At 41.3% G+C, this 19,731-nt stretch overlaps 1 protein-coding gene and 1 non-coding gene across 2 annotated transcripts in view; one reads left to right on the forward strand and one right to left on the reverse strand.

The window, feature by feature from the left end:
* GALNTL6 (polypeptide N-acetylgalactosaminyltransferase like 6) overlaps positions 1-19,731 on the reverse strand; it is a 1,507,590-nt gene that overhangs the window by 1,199,859 nt on the left and 288,000 nt on the right. The gene's annotated exons all lie outside the window — the stretch shown is intronic.
* Positions 13,949-14,052, forward strand: LOC138989007 (U6 spliceosomal RNA). Its single transcript, XR_011465258.1, has one exon. It is a non-coding gene; the product is annotated as a U6 spliceosomal RNA (small nuclear RNA).

Genomic DNA, 19,731 nt, shown 5'->3' on the forward strand with positions numbered 1-19,731 from the left:
AGCCCCAAAGTCCCAGATTCAAGTAAGTAACTGTGGATAACAGTTTGACCTGAAAATACAGTTGTTTAGTCACCTTTTGTTTCAGCCACAGAGCCTCCTTTCTGCAGATTCACAGAATATACACGGACTATTCTAGAGTCAGGCTGTGCACTTGGTATTTCCACATCCATGAACGCTCCTGGCTGGCAGGCCCTGTACCTAGCATCTTCCTTTGTCCCCAGACCACCTTATCTGAGATGCTGGAGAAGCAACCCATTGAGAATATAATCTCCATTTACCCTCTGTTATTACCTTCTTGAGTGAGTATTTAGTCGCTCAGTTTTGTCTGACTCTTTGTGACCCCAGGGACTGTAGTCCACCAGGCTCCTCTGCCAGTGGGATTCTCCAGGCAAGAATATTAGAGTGGGTTGCCATTTCCTTCTCCAGGGCATTCTCCCAACCCAGGAAACAAACCCCCATCTCCTGCATCGGCAGGTGGATTCTTTACCACTGAGCCACCAAGGAAGCCCATTACCTCCTTGCTGCTGCTGCTGCTAAGAAGCTTCAGTCATGTCCGACTCTGTGTGACCCCAGAGACGGCAACCCACCAGGCTCCCCCATCCCTGGGATTCTCCAGGCAAGAACACTGGAATGGGTTGCCATCTCCTTCTCCAATGCATGAAAGTGAAAGTGAAGTCGCTCAGTCGTGTCCAACTCTTAGTGACCCCATGGACTGCAGCCTACCAGGCTCCTCCATCCATGGGATTTTCCAGGCAAGAGTACTGGAGTGGGGTGCCATTGCCTTCTCTGCATTACCTCCTTATCCAGTTGATTTTTCTTCAAAAGGATTTACATTACATTATAGATATAGATATAGATATGTATATATATTCTTCTTCCTCCCCTTTTCCCTACATACAGGAAAAGTTCAGAAAGCAAGTCTGTTTTCTGCTCTTTTCATGTTATGTTCCAGCACCCAGCACCATACCTGGTACAAAGTAGGCTTTCAACTAATATTTGTGGAATGACTAAATCAGTCAAGGCAAATATCAAATCTCCAGTGAGGGATTCTGTGGGTGCGGTGTCCTAGTTACAGCCCCATTTATGGCTTATGGGTCTCGCTGAAGGTACACATTTGTTGGCAGATAATATTCTATGGGGAGTTTGTGACCAATACATATCTGTACACTGCATATATTTATAATTAATCTGTTAATTTTGGAGAATCTCTTTTATGCTGAATAGTGGCTGAATGAATCTGAGCATCATTATTAACTATAATTTTAAGAATTCTTTTTCCAAGCTGATGGAATGTAGCTGATTTTAATCATCTCTCTTGACCTAGATTACAAACTATACTGAAAATATGCATATTCAGGCTATAAGCCCAACTATCACTAATATATCAGGGAAAGTTTCTCCTCACATTTAAGCATCTTCTTCAGACTCCACCATGAAAGAATAATTTCTGCACAATCTCTTGAGGGATCCATGAGCCCGTCTGTATTTGCTGTGTGAATAAAAACCTGTTTGTGGCAAGCACACCAGACCTGACATTTGTGCAAGAGACAAGCGAGCCTTCATCATCTCCGGCTGGTAATGTCAGGTGGGTGGATGGTGGAAGCCAGAGCAGGGACGCACCTGAAGGAACGTTTGTGTGGCTTACTGGAGGATGCTTCTTCCAAAATATCCATGGTAGAGAATAAGTTGAGGGATTCCCTGGTGGTTCAGTGGTAAAGAATCCACCTGTAATGCAGGAGATGTTGGTTCAATCCCTGCATCAGGAAGATCCCCAGGAGAAGGAAATGGCAACCCACTGCAGTATTCTTGCCTGGAGAATCCTATGGACAGAGGAGCCTGGCAGGATACAGTCCATGGGGTCGCAAAGAGTTGGACCTAAACAACAGCAACAACATGTTCTACAAGGCATTTGGACACAGAATTTGAGAGGGAGGTCTGAGATAACCTTAGAGATTAGGAGGCAGATCATGTAGTAAAGTATTGTGTTTAGAAGTCACTCTGCAACCAAGAGACTGTTTGGAATCTATGGGGCTGGGAAGTTGCCATAGTTAGTTAAGGAGCTTTTATACATAGAATGGATAAACAACAAGGTACTACTATATAGCACAGATAACTACATCCACTATCCTGCAATAGACCATAATGGAAAACAATATAAAAAGAGAATGTGTGTGTGTGTAACTGAAGCAGCTTGCTGTTCAGCAGAAATTAATGCAACATTCTAAACCAACTATATATACCTCAGCTAAAAAAGAAACTATGAGAGAAGGCTGAATGATAGAGCTGGAGTGGGTGACACAAATATGTAAAATCTGTAAAAAATCTGTAAAAGATGGACATTAAACATGATTCCTGTGTTTCTGGAGTGAACACCTTTGGTAGGGACAAGGTAGGAATAGGGTGAACATCAAGACATTAGCTTTAGACACTTTAAATTTAGGCATTGGGTTAAGTTTTAACCCGAATGACACACGCAAGTGCAGATGTGGTCAAGGAAACCATTGGATACACGTGTCTGGAGCTCTGCTGAGAGATCTGAGCTACACATGCAAACTGGGCAGTCATCCTAAACAGAAGGAATTTGCAGACACAAAATAAAAAAGAATCACTTAGATGAGTTAACAGAGAGAGGAAGGGAGCAGGAAGAAGTAAACTAAAGGAAGGAGAAGAGATGAGAGAAGTGGGTCATGGAGAGTCTGAGGCACCTCTACATGGGGAAGTCTGATGAAGAAGGTGACACAAGGAAGGAGTCTTGAAGGTAGAACGTGTGTCTGCTGGCCCCGAATGCTTGTTTTATTCTGCCTTTTAAAGTAGGAGATCCTAGAGATGGGCATGTCCAAGATGTAGTCTCTGATTGATGAAGTGGGGGAGAAGGGAACTAATTAAAAGAGGAAGGTCCTTCAGAATACAAAATGGGTTAAGGATCATGGTCCAGAGGAGAGATTATCTACTACCATGTGTTAAACAGATAACTAGTGGAAAGCTGCTGTATAGCACAGGGAGCTCAGCTCAGTGCTCTGTGGTGACCTAGAGGGGTAGGTTTGGGGTTTCATGGGAAAGAGGCTCAAGAGAGAGGGAATATATGTATACATATGACTGATTCACATTGTTACACATGGTAGAAAAACAATATTATAAAGCAATTTCACTCCAATAAAAAATTAAAACAAATTTAAAGGTAAATCATGCGACTTCCCTGGTGGCTCAGATGGTAAAAATGTCTGCCTGCAATGCAGGAGACCTGGGTTCAATCCCTGGGTTGGGAAGATCCCCTGGAGAAGGAAATGGCAACCCACTCCAGTCTCTTGCCTGGAAAATCCCTTGGACGGAGCCTGGTAGGCTACAGCCCATGGGGTCGTGAAGAGTAGGACACGACTGGGCGACTTCACTATTACTAAAGGTAAATCATAATGGAAAAGAAAAAAAAATCTGGGACGTTTCATCCCTGTAATAAGGAGAAACGCAGGGATACAGGCACATGCTAATTTGCCTGGGTAGATCTGGTAGAAAGAAGGCCAAGGAATTTTCATCCAATTCTCTTTTCTTTGTGAAGTATGAGGCAGCTCATTAGCTGAGAATGCAATGCCATGTGGAAGGATGCGTTAGTACTTAGGAGACCATACAAGCGTTTACAAGAAAGAAAAAGCAGTGAGTCATTTGTAAAGAAACCAAGCAGCAATGTGCAGAAGGGTCACTGGGCGGTGGGCAGGGCCCAGGGGCCATGTTTTGTTGACATGGTCAATGCAGCCTCTCTGGGCAGCGGATGAGGTCAACCACGGATGATTCCAGAGAACTCAGGCTCTGCCAATCCACAGAGGGAACAAAGGGATCCACTCACTTATCACTAAAATTCAGAACAGCTCCAAACAGCCCTGGAGCTGAGCAGAAGCTCCCCCATAGTAGCAATTTCTTAAAAAAAAAAAAAAAGTCTAGATCAGACCCAGTCACAATATTAAATAAAGATGTGGTCTACAGTCCCAAAAGCAAAGAAACAGCAAGCTAGCTGCTTTGGGGTTTATCTTACACTGAAGTGAAGCAAGTCATTGGAATAGTTGAAAATCAAAAACATTCATCTTCTTAACATTTCCATAAGTAAAAGTGTTTTATAACGGTGATTCTTAAAGTCTACAAATGACTTCTTCACCTAAGGCAAAGATCTCAAAGGTGATCAGATTGCTTTTTCCTTTTCTATTGCTATCACAGGCTATGTAGTGGGAAGAGATTGAGCATGAATTCAGGAGAAACTGGGTTCAAGCAAAAGCAATGTTGTAGGATCCTTAATAGAAGGGTTACCCATACTACCCTGGCCACCTGTGGTTCTCTGCATACATTTAGGGGGAAGAATACCTGCATGATGGTATAAGAGAGTTTTTTTTTTTTTTTTAAACAATGTGTTTTTATATAATGAACACAGTATTTGTCATTTGACAGCCATACACTCTCCAGGCTTACCATTCACTTTACAACAAAATTATCAATAAAGGATATTTCTTCATGCACATTGTAGGAGTATATACATTGTAACCAACACTCCAGAAGTCAACATATATGTACATTATTTACATATTAACTATTTACCGTAAATAGAAATGTTTTCTAAGAAAAAATAAAACGAGAAATCACAATGTGTGGTTTCTGGTCTACAACAGACCTAACTTCTCAGCAAAGCACATCTATGTAGATATATGCATTTTAGCTTGAAAAATATGCATTACTTTATATGCAGCATTAAATGCTGCTTCATCTATAAATAGCTCCTATCTGGACTTCGTTTGGTACCACATTAAACTGCTCAAGGATGCTGTGATCCTGAGGACACCTGCCCGTCTGGGCCCAGGGTTGTCCACTTAAACACCACGTGTCAGTGGGGGCGAGTGGGGCTGTGGAAGCCATGCCTCCCACCCAGCAGACCTTCCCTGCCTCCAGCCCTCTGTCGCTGGAGGGAAGCTCTTTGGCCAGAGTTGGGACAAGGCGAGTAATTCAAGCACTGAGTGCAGACGGGAGGGTGGCAGGGGGGCGAACAGGATCACACTGAGATCCAGGTAACCAGGCCCGCCAGCCACAGACCTGTCCCCGCACAGCCCTGACCCAGTGGGGCTTCTGGACCAGGTCATCTGAGGGCTTAGTGGAGGAGGACACCTTAAGCCTGTCAGGTTAATACTGTCACAACAAAACCTGGAATTCCATGACTTCACGTAACACTTCTAGGGCAAGTGACAGATCCTGAGCACCATGGCCTTCTGCATCATTCCGGGCAAATAGCCGTCCGGTGAGGCTCCTTCACAAGTGGTCAGAGAAAACTTCTTACAGAAGTTTCCTGCTCACTTCTCTCAACCCCACTCTGATGCAAACCCAAAAGACAGAAAGTCCTGTATCCCCAGGCTCCTACCTGGATCAAACAAAGGGGAGAGAGATCGGTTGTCCCACGCGAAATACTGATAGAGCCGGTGCCTCAGGCAGCCCAGGAGCATGGCTGGCCTGAGGGGAGGGCGCTGCCGGTTGTTGTCAGCATTGTTTGGTCGGCAGCAGCATCTTTTCATGGAAGACTGGAGCCAGAGTTGCATATATGCCAGTCAGGAGTTTTCAGGAATGCTGACTTGCCTTTCTCAGAACTAGAGGTTTGAATCTGAGGTATCGGTACAGTAGCAAAGCCTAAATGCTTGGGAATGAACCAAAACAGTCAGTTTGATGCCTGGTGGAGGGTCCTGGGCGTGGCCCCCTTTGCAGTCTAGTGTGACTTTAAGCTGCACGAGGCTGGGAGCCAATAGCCATTCAGTCTCAGCATCAAGGCAACTCCCAGGAAACGTTTTCTCTATTTCACCTCTCCATGCATAGGCTGAGGTGGTCTTTCTTGAACTTGGCTTTTGCACAGGAGAGGTGATGACCTCTCAGGTGTACAGACTGAACAAGGTGGGTGTCTTCGCAGTGGGGCAGGGAAAGAGGTCCCCCAGGGAAGGGACCCTCCACCGGAACAGCCCATGTGGGCGAGGGGGTCCTACATATAATGTGCAGGGGTCCTTGTGGTGGAAATGAAACTTAAAAGGCATGTCACTGGCCTGGCCCTGAATGCCCCACCTGTGCACCCTTGGGCCATCTATGCGGCATGATGGGCCCAGCTCCTCACCGCATGCTTGAGCATCTCTCCTTCAGCCAGCAGCACCTGACAACCTCCTGGTCAGGGATCTTCTCCAGTCTGACCACCAGTGCATATTTGGGGTTTTAAACTATTTACAGAAAAGCCTAAGTGCTATACACCTTCATCCCCCAGCCTGCTCTTCCCCTTCCTGTAATAGATCAAATCTCTCAAAACACGGCGGAAGATTATCTCTAGTTCCTTATATGTCTACACATTACATTAACATATCTGATCGTTATAAGTATTCGTTTGGCCAACAGGCCTTAAGTAGTGAAGACAGGGGTCACAGCTGGCCTGAACCATGTGTCTGGTTGGACCACGTGACACTGCTGTTTGTGGGTATCAGAAACGGGTCAAATGTGAGCAGTTTCATGTGGTTCAATACATACACTGTCCGTCCTGGGATTCAGCAGTTACAGGATAAACACCCCAAACCAAAGTTTATGATTTGTGTCTTTAGAAAAGTTATCTGTGGGGCCACGAAGACTGAGCTGGATGACTCACAAGACTGGACCCCTGGAGCCCTACCCTGCCCAGTGCGTGTCCTCAAGGACACGGGCATCTCCCTCCACCAGGGGGCACCCTCGGGTTCCCCTTGAGCACGGCACCCAACTCCCCAGTTGCTGCATATGTGTGTATATGTAACTTGTTCTCAGTGCACAGTATATACATGTGTCCAGAAGTTAAATTTATAGCTGCCATTCTAAAAATACTACTGTTAGAAAGTATCTTTCATTATAATTTCAGAATATAAAAAGGCGTATAAAAGCTATAATCCTATATATCTGAGAAAAAAACTCAATAAAAAAGTGGTAGCTTTTCCTTTCTGTAAAGGGCCTGGCATATTATTACACACAGCATAAGCACTGAATACATTGTGACTACCCCACTACAGTGACTGTCATACAATGTGACAGCACCACAACTGTTATATTTACTACTACTCGAGGTACTGTAACCAATTAAGAGTCTAAAATACCAAACTTATGGCAGAAAGAACTTTTTGCAAGCAATGTGTATGGCTGCTGCTACTGCTGCTAAGTCGCTTCAGTCGTGTCCAACTCTGTGCGACCCCACAGACGGCAGCCCACCAGGCTCCCCTGTCCCTGGGACTCTCCAGGCAAGAACACTGGAGTGGGTTGCCATTTCCTTCTCCAATGCATGAATGTGAAAAGTGAAAGTGAAATCGCTCAGTCGTGTCTGACCCTCAGCGACCCTATGGACTGCAGCCTTCCAGGCTTCTCCGTCCATGGGATTTTCCAGGCAGGAGTACTGGAGTGGGGTGCCATTGCCTTCTCCGAATGTGTATGGCTAGAACATTAATATTTATAAAAATGATACACATGCATGTAGCCACATGCACAGGCCTTACATACACACATGCATACACATGCACTCACACATAGCCCAAATATACTATTAACACAAATGAAATTCATCACACACTGCAAAATACTATATTATGTTAACATATAATACAGTCTGCACTGTGTAACAAAAAGACAAAAATAATGTTGTCACTTATTCTTGTCTTATTATTCCTCTGATACGAGAAAGGCAAGATTGCTTCCACAAAAATAGCTCCATACCATGCTTAGGAGCTACATACTTTTTAAAAAGTAGTAAATTTCCCCAAGATGTAGGGTAACAGTATATTCTCAGTTGAATAATTTTTATAGATTTTGATATTATTAGTATTTATTTTTGAAATACTTTTGAGAAATGTGTCCAGGAAAAAAGTCTTTGGTTTATGAAAATAAACGTTAAAAATGGAAATTACTTTTAGCTGGAGCTCAAATGGAGAAATTTCTGAAAAGAGAAGCAGTGTGTCTTTTTAAATTTTACAAGTTATTGCAATCTTCATTCCAGATCACAGATTGCCATTTATCCTGTGGTATGTCAGCCAAATTTGACAGGAAAGCTTTCTATGCTCTACTTTTCAATATGGATTGATATTACTGTCATATGGAAAGTTTAAACTTGCAAATTAATATGTTTTTTGATGGAAATGTTTAGGGAGATTTGGAGAGAGATAAGCAGAGACATCACTTTGCTAACAATTGTCTCTCTCCACTTTGAACCATCTGACACATTCTAGTGGAGAGAAATGCTCTTGGACATTAAAAACATATTAAACAGTAACAACACCCATTTTTCATGCCCCAAAAGTATAAAGCAAGGAAGGTTAATATACAGACCATTGAAATTATTTCCACTGCTATGACCTAAAATACACATTAGAAAACCAATATGTCTCAAAGTTTTCAAATATCTGACCTCAAGCTTTTCTTAATCAGTCATTAACTATAATGGTTTAGGTCAAAGCTGGTTCAGACATGAAGGCACAAGTCACCAACAGCCCAAAATCATAATGTTGACATGGTTATCTCTCTCTTCAAACAAGCAAGGGGAAGAAAAAAATCCGATGGAGGGCAATGCAGTTTGCATAAGATGTTCTTGAATGATTTGACTGCAATGCCTACAAAATTTAGTATGGCTAGTATTTGGATTGACAGTTAATGTTTAGCCTGTGATATTACCAGAGATCCTGGAATAGGTTTAAATCAGGAACATGTGTTTCAAAAAGGGAGTGTGTTCTTTTGGAAAGGATGCAACTTGATGCAAATTACTGGGTAGAGAAAATGAACTAGTAAAGTAGGAAAAGAATTTGGAAGTTGTACTGCTCATTGCATGTGGATATACAATGTAACACTTCAGGCAAAAGGCGAACAGGGACCCATAGACATTAAAGAACAGAGCTTATTTTTTCAGAGAAGTATTACTGCATGCAAGTCTCAGCCACATACTCAAAAATGTTTTGTGATATCGAAGACAGTCCAAATAAAGACAATAAAAATGATATAAAGTACAGGAAAACCGATCTCTAAGCAAGGCTAACAAAAATACACTTGTTCACCCCTGCGGGAACACAGAGGGGCAATGGCCCTGAAAAGAACACGCTAACATAGGGCTTTAAATAGTCATTCTGGGTCAATCAACGACATCTATAATGACAAAGAAACAAGAGTCTTGTTTAATTGCAATGCAGAGGTTTTCAACGTGCTTTCTTCAGAAGCATACACATTTAAAAAACAAAACCAACTAAACAGAAAAGAAAATGTGCAGCATATAAGAAAAAGCTGGAAGCAACTCAGTTTTAGGGAGAAAAAATCTACAATGTTTCACTTTAAATTGGGACATTGTTCAGTTAGGAAAAAAAAAATCATTTATGGTTTCCTTTAATTTCAGGAGGTTGATGGACATGTGTCTGACTCTTTGACCCCATGGACTGTAGCCCTCCAGGCTCCTCTGTCCATGTGATTCTCCAGGCAACAATACTGGAGTGGGTTGCCAGTTTCCTCCTCCAGGGGATCTTCCTGACCCAGGGATTGAACATTTGTCTCCCACAGCTCCTACATTGGCAGGCGGATTCTTTACCACTCACACCACCTGAGCGCCACCTTGGAAGCCCATACTATATTAAAGTAAATTAACAAATTATATTCAGAGGCTGCTCCTTCCTCCATGCCCCCTCCAACCACCACACCCAAGAAAATTGGAAAACTCATTTAGGAGGTGTTTGTCCTGTTATAACCCACAAGCACTCAGCGGTCTGGTCCGCCCCTCACAAAGCTGGCACTAAGACAGATAAAAGGTCTTCAGAGCAGTGGGAAGCAGATGAAATTCTGGCTGGTGAGGAACGACTTAACTTACTCTGGTGCCAATAACTGTTAGGCAGTAATTTGGTTCCACATCGTTCCTAGTAATCGAATGCACTTTACAGAGCACCCTACCAGAACCCACACAAATGGGAAGGGGGGCGGAAATAACTTTTATTCAACTTATTAAATTTCACATTACTTCTCCCTGGTAGCAAAGGCAGCAGAAAGGAGATGAAGTGATGAGCTGTGATTGTGGGCCGGGCAGGGTTCTCCAGGGCTCTGTGCTGGTGGGAGTTGTCGGGAAACTAAGCAACCCAGCCCAGGTTTGTACTTTTTGGACTCTCTCTTCACATCACCAACCTCCTCCCGAGATCTAGAACACAGAGCCAAGTGATTTCAGTCATAGGAAAAATGTGGCCCTCTACTAGAACCACGCTATTAAAATGAGTGACGTGGACCATAAAGAAGGCTGAGCACCAAAGAACTGATGCTTTTGAATTGCGGTGCTGGAGAAGACTCTTAAGAGTCTCAAGGCAGTAAATCCTAAAGGAAATCAACCATAAATATTTATTGGAAGGACTGATGCTGAAACTGAAGCTCCAATACTTGGCCACCTGATACGAAGAGCTGACTCATTGGAAAAGACTCTGATGCTGGGAAGGATTGAAGGCAGGAGGAGAAGAGGGTGACGGAGGATGAGATGGTTGAATGGCATCACTGACCCAACGCACATGAGTTTGAGCAAGCTCCGGGGGATGGTGAAGGACAGGGAAGCCTGGCATGCTACAGTCCATGGGGTCACAAAGAGCTGGACATAAATGAGTGACTGAATAACAACAAATGCTTTGTTGAAGTGTATTTTTGAATCCTGACTTTATGTAGACACAATAGGTTATTTATTGCTTTGAAAATGTGTTGATAGCCTTTGATTCATGGCCAGACTTCTTTCATGATATTTCTTTTCTTTTCAGAGACAAGACTTTCTACCAAGGGAGGAAATAAGTGTGTGAGTCTAGAGGCATGACAGGGAGGAGATAGTGCTATCAGAAATGACAGCCATATAAAAATAAAAATATGACTAAAATTTAACCTATTTTTAACAAAAGAACCTTTATTCTCTAAACCAGGCAGGACCCTATAAGACTTTCCCAGAATAGTTCATGTGTTCATGCTAAGTTGCTTCAGTCGTGTGGGACTCCTTGTGATCCCAGGGACTGTAGCCTGCCAGGCTCCTCTGTCCATGGGATTCTCCAGGCAACAATACTGGAGTGGGTTACCATTTCCTCCTTCACCGGATCTTCCTGACCCAGGGATCAAACCTGTCCCTTGAATCTCCTGCATTGGCAGGTGGATTCTTTGACATCAGCACCACCTGGGAGGCCCTTCCCAGGACAGACCCCTCCCTTATCCACGGCCTGCCTTCTGTCTTTAGAAAAACTTTAGTCAAAGAATAAATTAAATCAGAGAAGTAAGAAAATGCAGAGAAACGTAAAAAAAAAAAAAAAAAAAAAAAACTAACAAACAAGACAAAATAATAATACTTTAACCAGTAAACAAAGTTAAGAAACTTTAGTTCAGGAATTCCCTTGGTGGTCCAGCAGTTAAGACTTGATGCTTTTAATGCTGGAGACCCAATACATGGTCTGAGGACTAAGATCCCACAAGCTGGGAGGAAAAAAAAAGCAACCTTTAGTTCTTCCTCAAAGACTACTGGGGCTTCCCCAGTGGCTCAGATGGTAAAACATCTGCCTGCAGTGCAGGAGACTGGGGTTCTATCCATAGGTCAAATAGATCCCCTGGAGGAGGGCATGGCAACCCACTGCAGTATTCTTGCCTGGAGAGTCCCATGGACAGAGGAGCCGGGCAGGCTACAGTCAATGGAGTTACAAAGAGTTGGATAAGACTGAGCGACTAACAGTTTCACTTTCAAGGACTACAGATAATATTCTGAGCATGTGCTTTGAGCTGTTTTGCAGATACTGAAACCCCCACCAGGGGGAAGAAGTTAAATGTCTGATGCCCATAAGCATGAAGACCCCAGGCTAGTTAGAACTAGAAGGTTGACGATACTGCCTCCTAATTACCTCACCACCAGGCAATCAGAAGGTCTACGAGCTGATGACGCCCTGCTCCTTGAACATCACAAGGCTCCTCACTACCCCTTCCTGGGTGGTTAGCCTGCTGTGGCCCCCTTGGCCTGGCAAAGTAATAAAGCTATTTTGTTCTACTTCACCCAAAACTCTGTCTCCCAGATTTAAATCAGCATGGGTGTACAGAGGCCAAATTTTGGCAACAGTTGGTGAATCCGAATTTTGTAATAAAATAGAGGATAGGTTTATGGAGAGACAGATCAGAGTCTGATTCATGTTTGGGCCATTTATAAGTATGTGATATTAAGTAAATTGTTAAATTTCTTCTTTTTCACCTATAAAATTGGGATAAAAATATTAACTTCAGAAATTGATGAATATTCCATAACAGGCTTGGCATGTGGTAGGTTCTGAAGAAATGGTGCCTTTTATTCATATTATGATTATTATTTACAATTAAGCCTGTTCAAGGTAAATTAGGTTGCAATCAGGAAATCTGCAAATTTCGGTGTTTAGTGATTTCGAGGTGTTATCTCCTAAAGAAATCTAATGTAAAACCATAGCATTGGGCCTTTCCTGGGGGTCCAATGGTCGAGACTTCATCTTCCAGTTCAGGGGGTCCAGGTTCAATGCTTAATCATGGAACTAATATCATACGTGCGTCATGGCCAAAAGACCAGAACACAAGTTCAATAAAGATTTTAAAAATTGTCCCCATCAAAAAACGTTAGGTGCTCCCTTTGGCTAATACTAAAATTCCAATCCCAAAGAAAGGCAATGCCAAAGAATGCTCAAACTACCGCACAATTGCACTCACTCATCTCACACACTAGTAAAGTAATGCTCAAAATTCTCCAAGTCAGGCTTCAGCAATACGTGAACCATGAGCCTCCAGATGTTCAAGCTGGTTTTAGAAAAGGCAGAGGAATCAGAGGTCAAATTGCCAACATCCCCTGGATCCTGGAAAAAGCAAGAGAGTTCCAGAAAAGCATCTATTTCTGCTTTATTGACTATGCCAAAGCCTTTAACTGTATGGATCACAATAAACTGTAAAAATGAGAATACCAGACCACCCAACCTACCTCCTGAGAAACCTATATGCAGGTCAGGAAGCAACAGTTAGAACTGAACATGGAACAACAGCCTGGTTTCAACACGAAAATGAGTATGTCAAGGCTGTATATTGTCACCCTGCTTATTTAACTTATATGCAGAGTACATCATGAGAAACACTGGGCTGGAGGAAATACAAGCTGGAATCAAGATTGCTGGGTGAAATATCAATAACCTCAGATAAGCAGATGACACCACCCTTATGGCAGAAAGTGAGGAGGAACTAAAGAGCCTCTTGATGAAAGTGAAAGAGGAGAGTGAAAAATTTTGCTTTAGCTCAACATTCAGAAAACTAAGATCGTGGCATCCAGTCCCATCACTTCACGGGAAATAGATGGGGAAACAGTGGAAACAGTGTCAGACTTTATTTTTCTGGGCTCCAAAATCACTGCAGATCATGATTGCAGCCATAAAATTAAAAGACGCTTACTCCTTGGGAGGAAAATTATAACCAACCTAGACAGCATATTAAAAAGCAGAGACATTACTTTGCCAACAAAGGTCTGTCTAGTCAAGGCAATGGTTTTTCCAGTGGTCATATATGGATGTGAGAGTTGAACTGTAAAGAAAGCTGAGCGCTGAAGTATTGATGTTTTGGAACTGTGGTGTTTGAGAAGACTCTTGAGAGTCCCTTGGATCACAAAGAGATCCAACCAGTCCATCCTAAAGGAGATCAGTCCTGGGTTTTCATTGGAAGAACTGATTTTGAAGCTGAAACTCCAATACTTTGGCAATCTGATGTGAAGAGCTGACTCATTGGAAAAGACCCTGATGCTGGGAAAGATTGAGGGCAGGAGGAGAAGGGGACGACAGAGGATGAGATGGTTGGATGGCATCACTGACTCTATGGACATGGGTTTGGGTGGACTCCAGGAGTTGGTGATGGATAGGGAGGCCTGAAGTACTGAGGTTCATGGGGTCACAAAGAGTCGGACACTACTGAGTGACTGAACTAAATTGAACTGATACTAAAATTGGAATGATACAGAGAAGATTAGTCTGGCCCTTGCACAAGGATGGCATGCAAATTCACGAAGTGCTCCTTACTGTTCAGGATGGGGGAACACATGGGCACCTATGGCTGATTAATGTTGATGTATGGCAAAAAACCCCACAATATTGTAAAGTAATTAGCCTCCAATTAAAATAAATAAATTGATTTAAAATGTCATGTATGAAATGAGATGCCAGTCCAGGTTCAATGCACGATGCTGGATGCTTGGGGCTGGTGCACTGGGACGACCCAGAGGGATGGTATGGGGAGGGAGGAGGGAGGAGGGTTCAGGATGGGGAACACATGTATAATTTTTTTAAATTAAAATTGAAAAAAAAAATAAAGAGTCTTAAAACAAAATAAACCATAGCATAGGTTTGTTAGAGAGTTTAGCCTTTTATGCAACATTTAAACAAAAGAAAACCTCCACAATTGACCCAGGGTAGTAAGAGGAAAGTGAAATTCTAACTTAATTAAAAATTAAATATCTAATAAAAACACACTTTTGGACTTTCTGTGAAGATATGTTCACCTTCTATCAAGATTTGCAGCCTGCCAAGCAGCCTTCTACAGATTGCATGATCAAAACAAATGATTCTCTTTTATTTGACAAATAGAGGACATTGAGGGAATGGACAGGACTAAGCCTCATCTTTAAACAGGAAGGATGCTTGTAGCTCACCTCCCATGCAGATTCAAGGCCAGTGGGTCTCACCATGGGACCCAGGGCCTCCCCTGAACCAGTGTTTCCCCTGCCTGATGTTTAAAAAATAAAATGTTTAAATCTGCTTAGACTAAAAGGGAAAAGAAAGATAAAGCAGACAGCAGAACATGGTCTGATAATTTCTATTTTGGGAAGCATTGACATTATTAATAGTATTAATATTACAAATCATTTCTCAAAGAAATGAAGGTTTTCTTTTTTTCCTACTTGTATGAATTTGTGAGTAAATAACTGATTTCAAACAGTTCTGGGTTTCAGTGGATCACTGTTTCCAGCATATTTGTATACAGTGTGTGCCCCTCATGGCTAATAGAGTAGAGTCATTACTTCCCCCCCCAGAATTCATACCAAATGCTTCTAGTGAAGAAGATGCATAGCACTTAGCATCTGTCTTTCTCCTCAGATCCCAAGTTTCACAGTACTAGTTTTTATTCACATAATAGAACAAGTTCTGCAAAAATTAACCTGAAGACCTTGAAAAGCGTTGTAAATAAGTCTGCTCTCTTGTATGTATCAGTAACTCATCCGAGAATTCTGCAGACTAAATGTCATTTCTACGTGCAATTCAACAAAACAGGACAATGAGCAGTGTGAAGGGTGAGGTCTCAATGCCCAACTCAAATCGTGGACTGTGCATTTGGAGGCCCTGACATACACAAGAAACTCTATTGATGCTCTATTTAAATCTGTTTCTATGTCTATCCTCAAAACATACCAGCCTTCTGATTCCAAAATACATAACTTTCATGTATTTCTTTTAAAAATCTTTTGTCTCTCTGCCGCTGCTGCTGCTGCTAAGTTGCTTCAGTTGTGTCCGACTCTGTGCGACCCCATAGACGGCAGCCCACCAGGCTCCCCCGTCCCTGGGATTCTCCAGGCAAGAACACTGGAGTGGGTTGCCATTTCCTTCTCCAATGCATGAAAGTGAAAAGTGAAAGTGAAGTCGCTCAGTCGTGTCGACTCTTAGTGACCCCATGGACTGTAGCCCACCAGGCTCCTCCGTCCATGGAATTTTCAAGGCAAGAGTACTAGAGAAATGTAATTCTCAAAGTCTTCATGAATGTTCAAATAACATTCAAATAATAAAATGATAAAAATAATAATAAAATTCAAATAATATAGAGTAGCCTGGAGAAGGACAAATCAAAGGTGAAACATGCTTGAATTTTTTTAAGTTATAATAGGGAATAAATAATAATAGGGAAAAAAGAAGTATAAGATAATGCATACACATGTTCTTAGCATATTTCATTCACAAATATGCGTTTATGAATTAATATTTATATATAAGAAGAAGGGAAGACAAAGGATGAGATGGTTGGATGGCATCACCAACTCAATGGACTTGAGTTTGAGCAAACTCTGGGAGATAGTGAAGGACAAGGAAGCCTGGTGTGCTACAGTCCATGGAGTCACAAAGAGTCGGACACCACTTAGTGACTTAACAACAAATACATATATCTATATATGTATTTATCTGCACAGGAATAATGAAATGTATTTTGCATTTATAGACTAGTTTCTGTCTTAAGTGTTTAATCATCTTCATTCCTTGAGGCTCATCCATGTTTTACTAATTCAGGTTTGTATGGTCTTCTTTGAGCACAAAGAAACACCTATTTTTTTTTTTTTTCTGGAGAATTACCTCAATCTCCTTAGAAAAAAACATACATTTATTTTATTTGGAACTGAGATTTTACAAATTCAACAGCACAGCTCTATACCCAGCAACTTTTTCCAAGACCAAACAGTTCCCAAGTTCTCTCACCTGTCCTGTTAGGAGTATTCTCCTTCCTCCAGGACTCCTGGGTGCCTAGCCCCCTCCCTATTTCCATCAGACATGCTCTCGTCTGCTTTTCCACCCTGGGGAGATCACATAACAGAATGACCAGAACATAGACCATGTCAGTGGCAGTTAAGGCCACTCAGACTACTTCCTGGTGGTCTGCCTTTTGCCTAGGTGTCAAATAAGCGTCACAGTAGGAGTAAAAATCATACCACATACACAACCTAAATGTAGTCTGAAACATGTCATTTGTAACACAGTCATATTTTATTTTTCAAAAATTTAGGATCATGACTTTTTTTTTTCAATTTCTGGAAATCATTTTGGCTGTTTTAAATCTCTTTAAAACTCCTCATTTACACTTTAAATTGTTCAGTTTTGTTCTAGTTCTGCTCTCATTTGTGTGTCCATATTCCAAGTGTTCAAGTGATTCAAAACCTAGTTCTTCTAAGTCACATGTCTGTGTGCTACTGTGCCCTCAGTCAGTCAGTCATGTCTGACTCTTTGTGACCCTATGGACTGTAGCCTACCAGGCTCCTCCATCCATGGGATTCTTCAGGCAAGAATACTGAAGTGGCTTCATTGCCATTTCCTTCTCTGGGGGATCTCCCCACCCAGGGATCAAACCCACCTTTCCTGTGTCTCCTGCACTGCATGCAGATTATTAACCACTGAGCCACTATGCACCCCCTTAAAGCCATAAGACCCTTCTAAAGAGACAGTTATCTTTCTCTGTGTCAGCGAGTGTAATATCCCTTCCACCCATCCGGGTTACCTTGTGAGGTCAAGCACTATGAGTAGATGACCGTCACTGGCTGAGAGGAAGCTGGCGTTTTCCTCGGTGACCCTCTGTCACTGGAGTGGGAAATTAGGGGCCCTCTACAGGGCATGTCCCAAATGGTCTCTGTTTCTGGAAGCCAGCAGAAGAGGTGGGTTTCCTCCACAACTGCCCCTCCTCTTCATCTTGAACCAGGGGGACAGCCAGCTTCCCACACTAAGTAAGCTGGAGCACTGTCCCCTCATGGCACAGGATCCTGTCTCCATGGACAACTGGTCTCCCTTCATGGCAACCCAGAAATCTGTTCACCTTACATTTTCCTAGATGGAGACAGCTCTTTTCAAGACTCAGATTCTAGATCCTCTCTTAATTGCAAGAAAGATGCACCTCCTCTAGGAGGATTCTGCTGTAGCCGAAGTTTGTACATATTTCAATAAAAGATTGTTCAGTCTGGTGGCTGAGACATGAAAATCGAGGATTAGAAAGGACAAAGAACCAGAAACAAATGTTCAACACCATCTTCTAAATGTCCTCTTTTCCAAACTTAAAAACTTGAAAGAAATCTGAAAGGAGGGAGAGATATGAGATTTCCATGGAATCATTAAACAATAGTAATGCAACTACTTGATCCAAGAAATAATAAGTAATTTCAAATAAACAGGATGACAGTGAGATAGCACTAATTATGGGAAAAGAAGTAAAGCTCTTGCTGTTGGTAAATTATATAAAACAACCTTGAAGAATAAACCAGAAAAGGGGATTAGGATGAATAATATTAGATAAAATGTGTGTACACATGCCCATTCATCCATTCATGCACGCATACACAAACAGACACACACATTACACATTCACACACACATACTCCACAGAACAATATCCATGTATAAGGAAAAAAAAATCAACCTGAAAATAAAATACAACCAAGATAACTGCAAAACTTCACTGAAATAAATAAAAGAAAACTTAACAAAAGAACACACATATTTGGTAGCTGGGTGGGAAATCAATTTTTCTCAAAATTGATCTATGTATTTAATTCAATCTCAATAAATTATTCAACATTACTTTATGTTCAGAAGACATGGGTGTTAAGGTGTGAGTAAAAAAAAAATATTTTTTAAAAAGAGATGTGAAAGTGTTGCTCAGTCGTGTCTGACTCTTTGCAACCCAATGGACCATAGCCCACCAAGCTCCTCTGTTCCTAGGATACTTCAGGCAACAATACTGGAGTGGGTTGCCATTCCCTTATCCAGGGGATCTTCCTGACCCAGGGACTCCTGGGTCCCTGCATTGGAGACTGGAGAACCCAAGTCTCCTGCATTGCAGTCAGATTCTTTACCATCTGAGCCACAAGGGAAGTAGTTAGAGAAAATATATAAGGTCAGATATTATAGCAAGGAGTACTACCACATTAATGAAACCAGGTTGGTTCTAATGCTGGACTAAAAACTTAGATGGGAAAAAAGTTACTTGAGAAGGGAGCAGTGTCCATATATGCATGTGGTACCCACATAATGCAAGATCTAACACAGATCCTCAATCAGTGGAAGGATTTTGGCACAAAGAGCTCAATTAACATTCTCATCTCATGTCATTCTAGATGGAGACAAAGTTGATTAAAAATACAATTAATAATACAATTAATATTTTAAAGTTAGTAAAGTAATAGAAGTTAGACAAAAGTTTACCTGATTTTTCAAATTAAATATTTTTAAAAAACAAGGGCTGAAAGAAAAATTGTAAAGAAGAAAAAATTTCACTTTAATTATTTTCATTGAAAAATCATAAAACAAAAATGCTATCAACTTGGGAGAAAACTTGCAACAAGGCAAAAATCATAATATAATCAATATAATATAGTATTATAATGATTTTTTATGCATGTTGATAAGAAAAATGCAGAAATAGTAAATCAAGTAAAGTATTTTAACAAACAAATCACTGAAGATAAAACATGTCAAATAAATGTGTCAAAACTGTTTATTTATAATATGATAACTATGCTTTAAAAACAACTTCTATAACCTGTTTTGCTTGCTTAATTACTACAGCTTTTAAAAACTGATAATATTTAGTTCCAGCAGTGTTACAAGTTGCTATGGGAAATGAATATTGATATAAACTTTTTGGAAAATATTTTGTAATATATTGGGTCTTAAGTATGTTCATAAACTCTGATCTGAATACTTAGACTTCCCATATGTACTCTAAGAAATGATCTACAATTGGGAAACACACATTTATGGCAAGTATTTCAATAGGAAGCTATTTCTATAGGTAAGAGCATAAATAGTTAACAAATTTAATACTGTAACTGATTATGATTCTTGCATTTTTGGAGTACCCTCCAACTATTTAAATAATATATACAAGGCTTTTCCAGAAAAGAAAATTATGCTTTTGGCAAATGGTAAATGATTTTTGCATAATTCAATATAGTACATA

The sequence above is a fragment of the Bos mutus genome, chromosome 8 (assembly GCF_027580195.1).
Source record: "Bos mutus isolate GX-2022 chromosome 8, NWIPB_WYAK_1.1, whole genome shotgun sequence".
NCBI lineage: Eukaryota > Metazoa > Chordata > Mammalia > Artiodactyla > Bovidae > Bos > Bos mutus.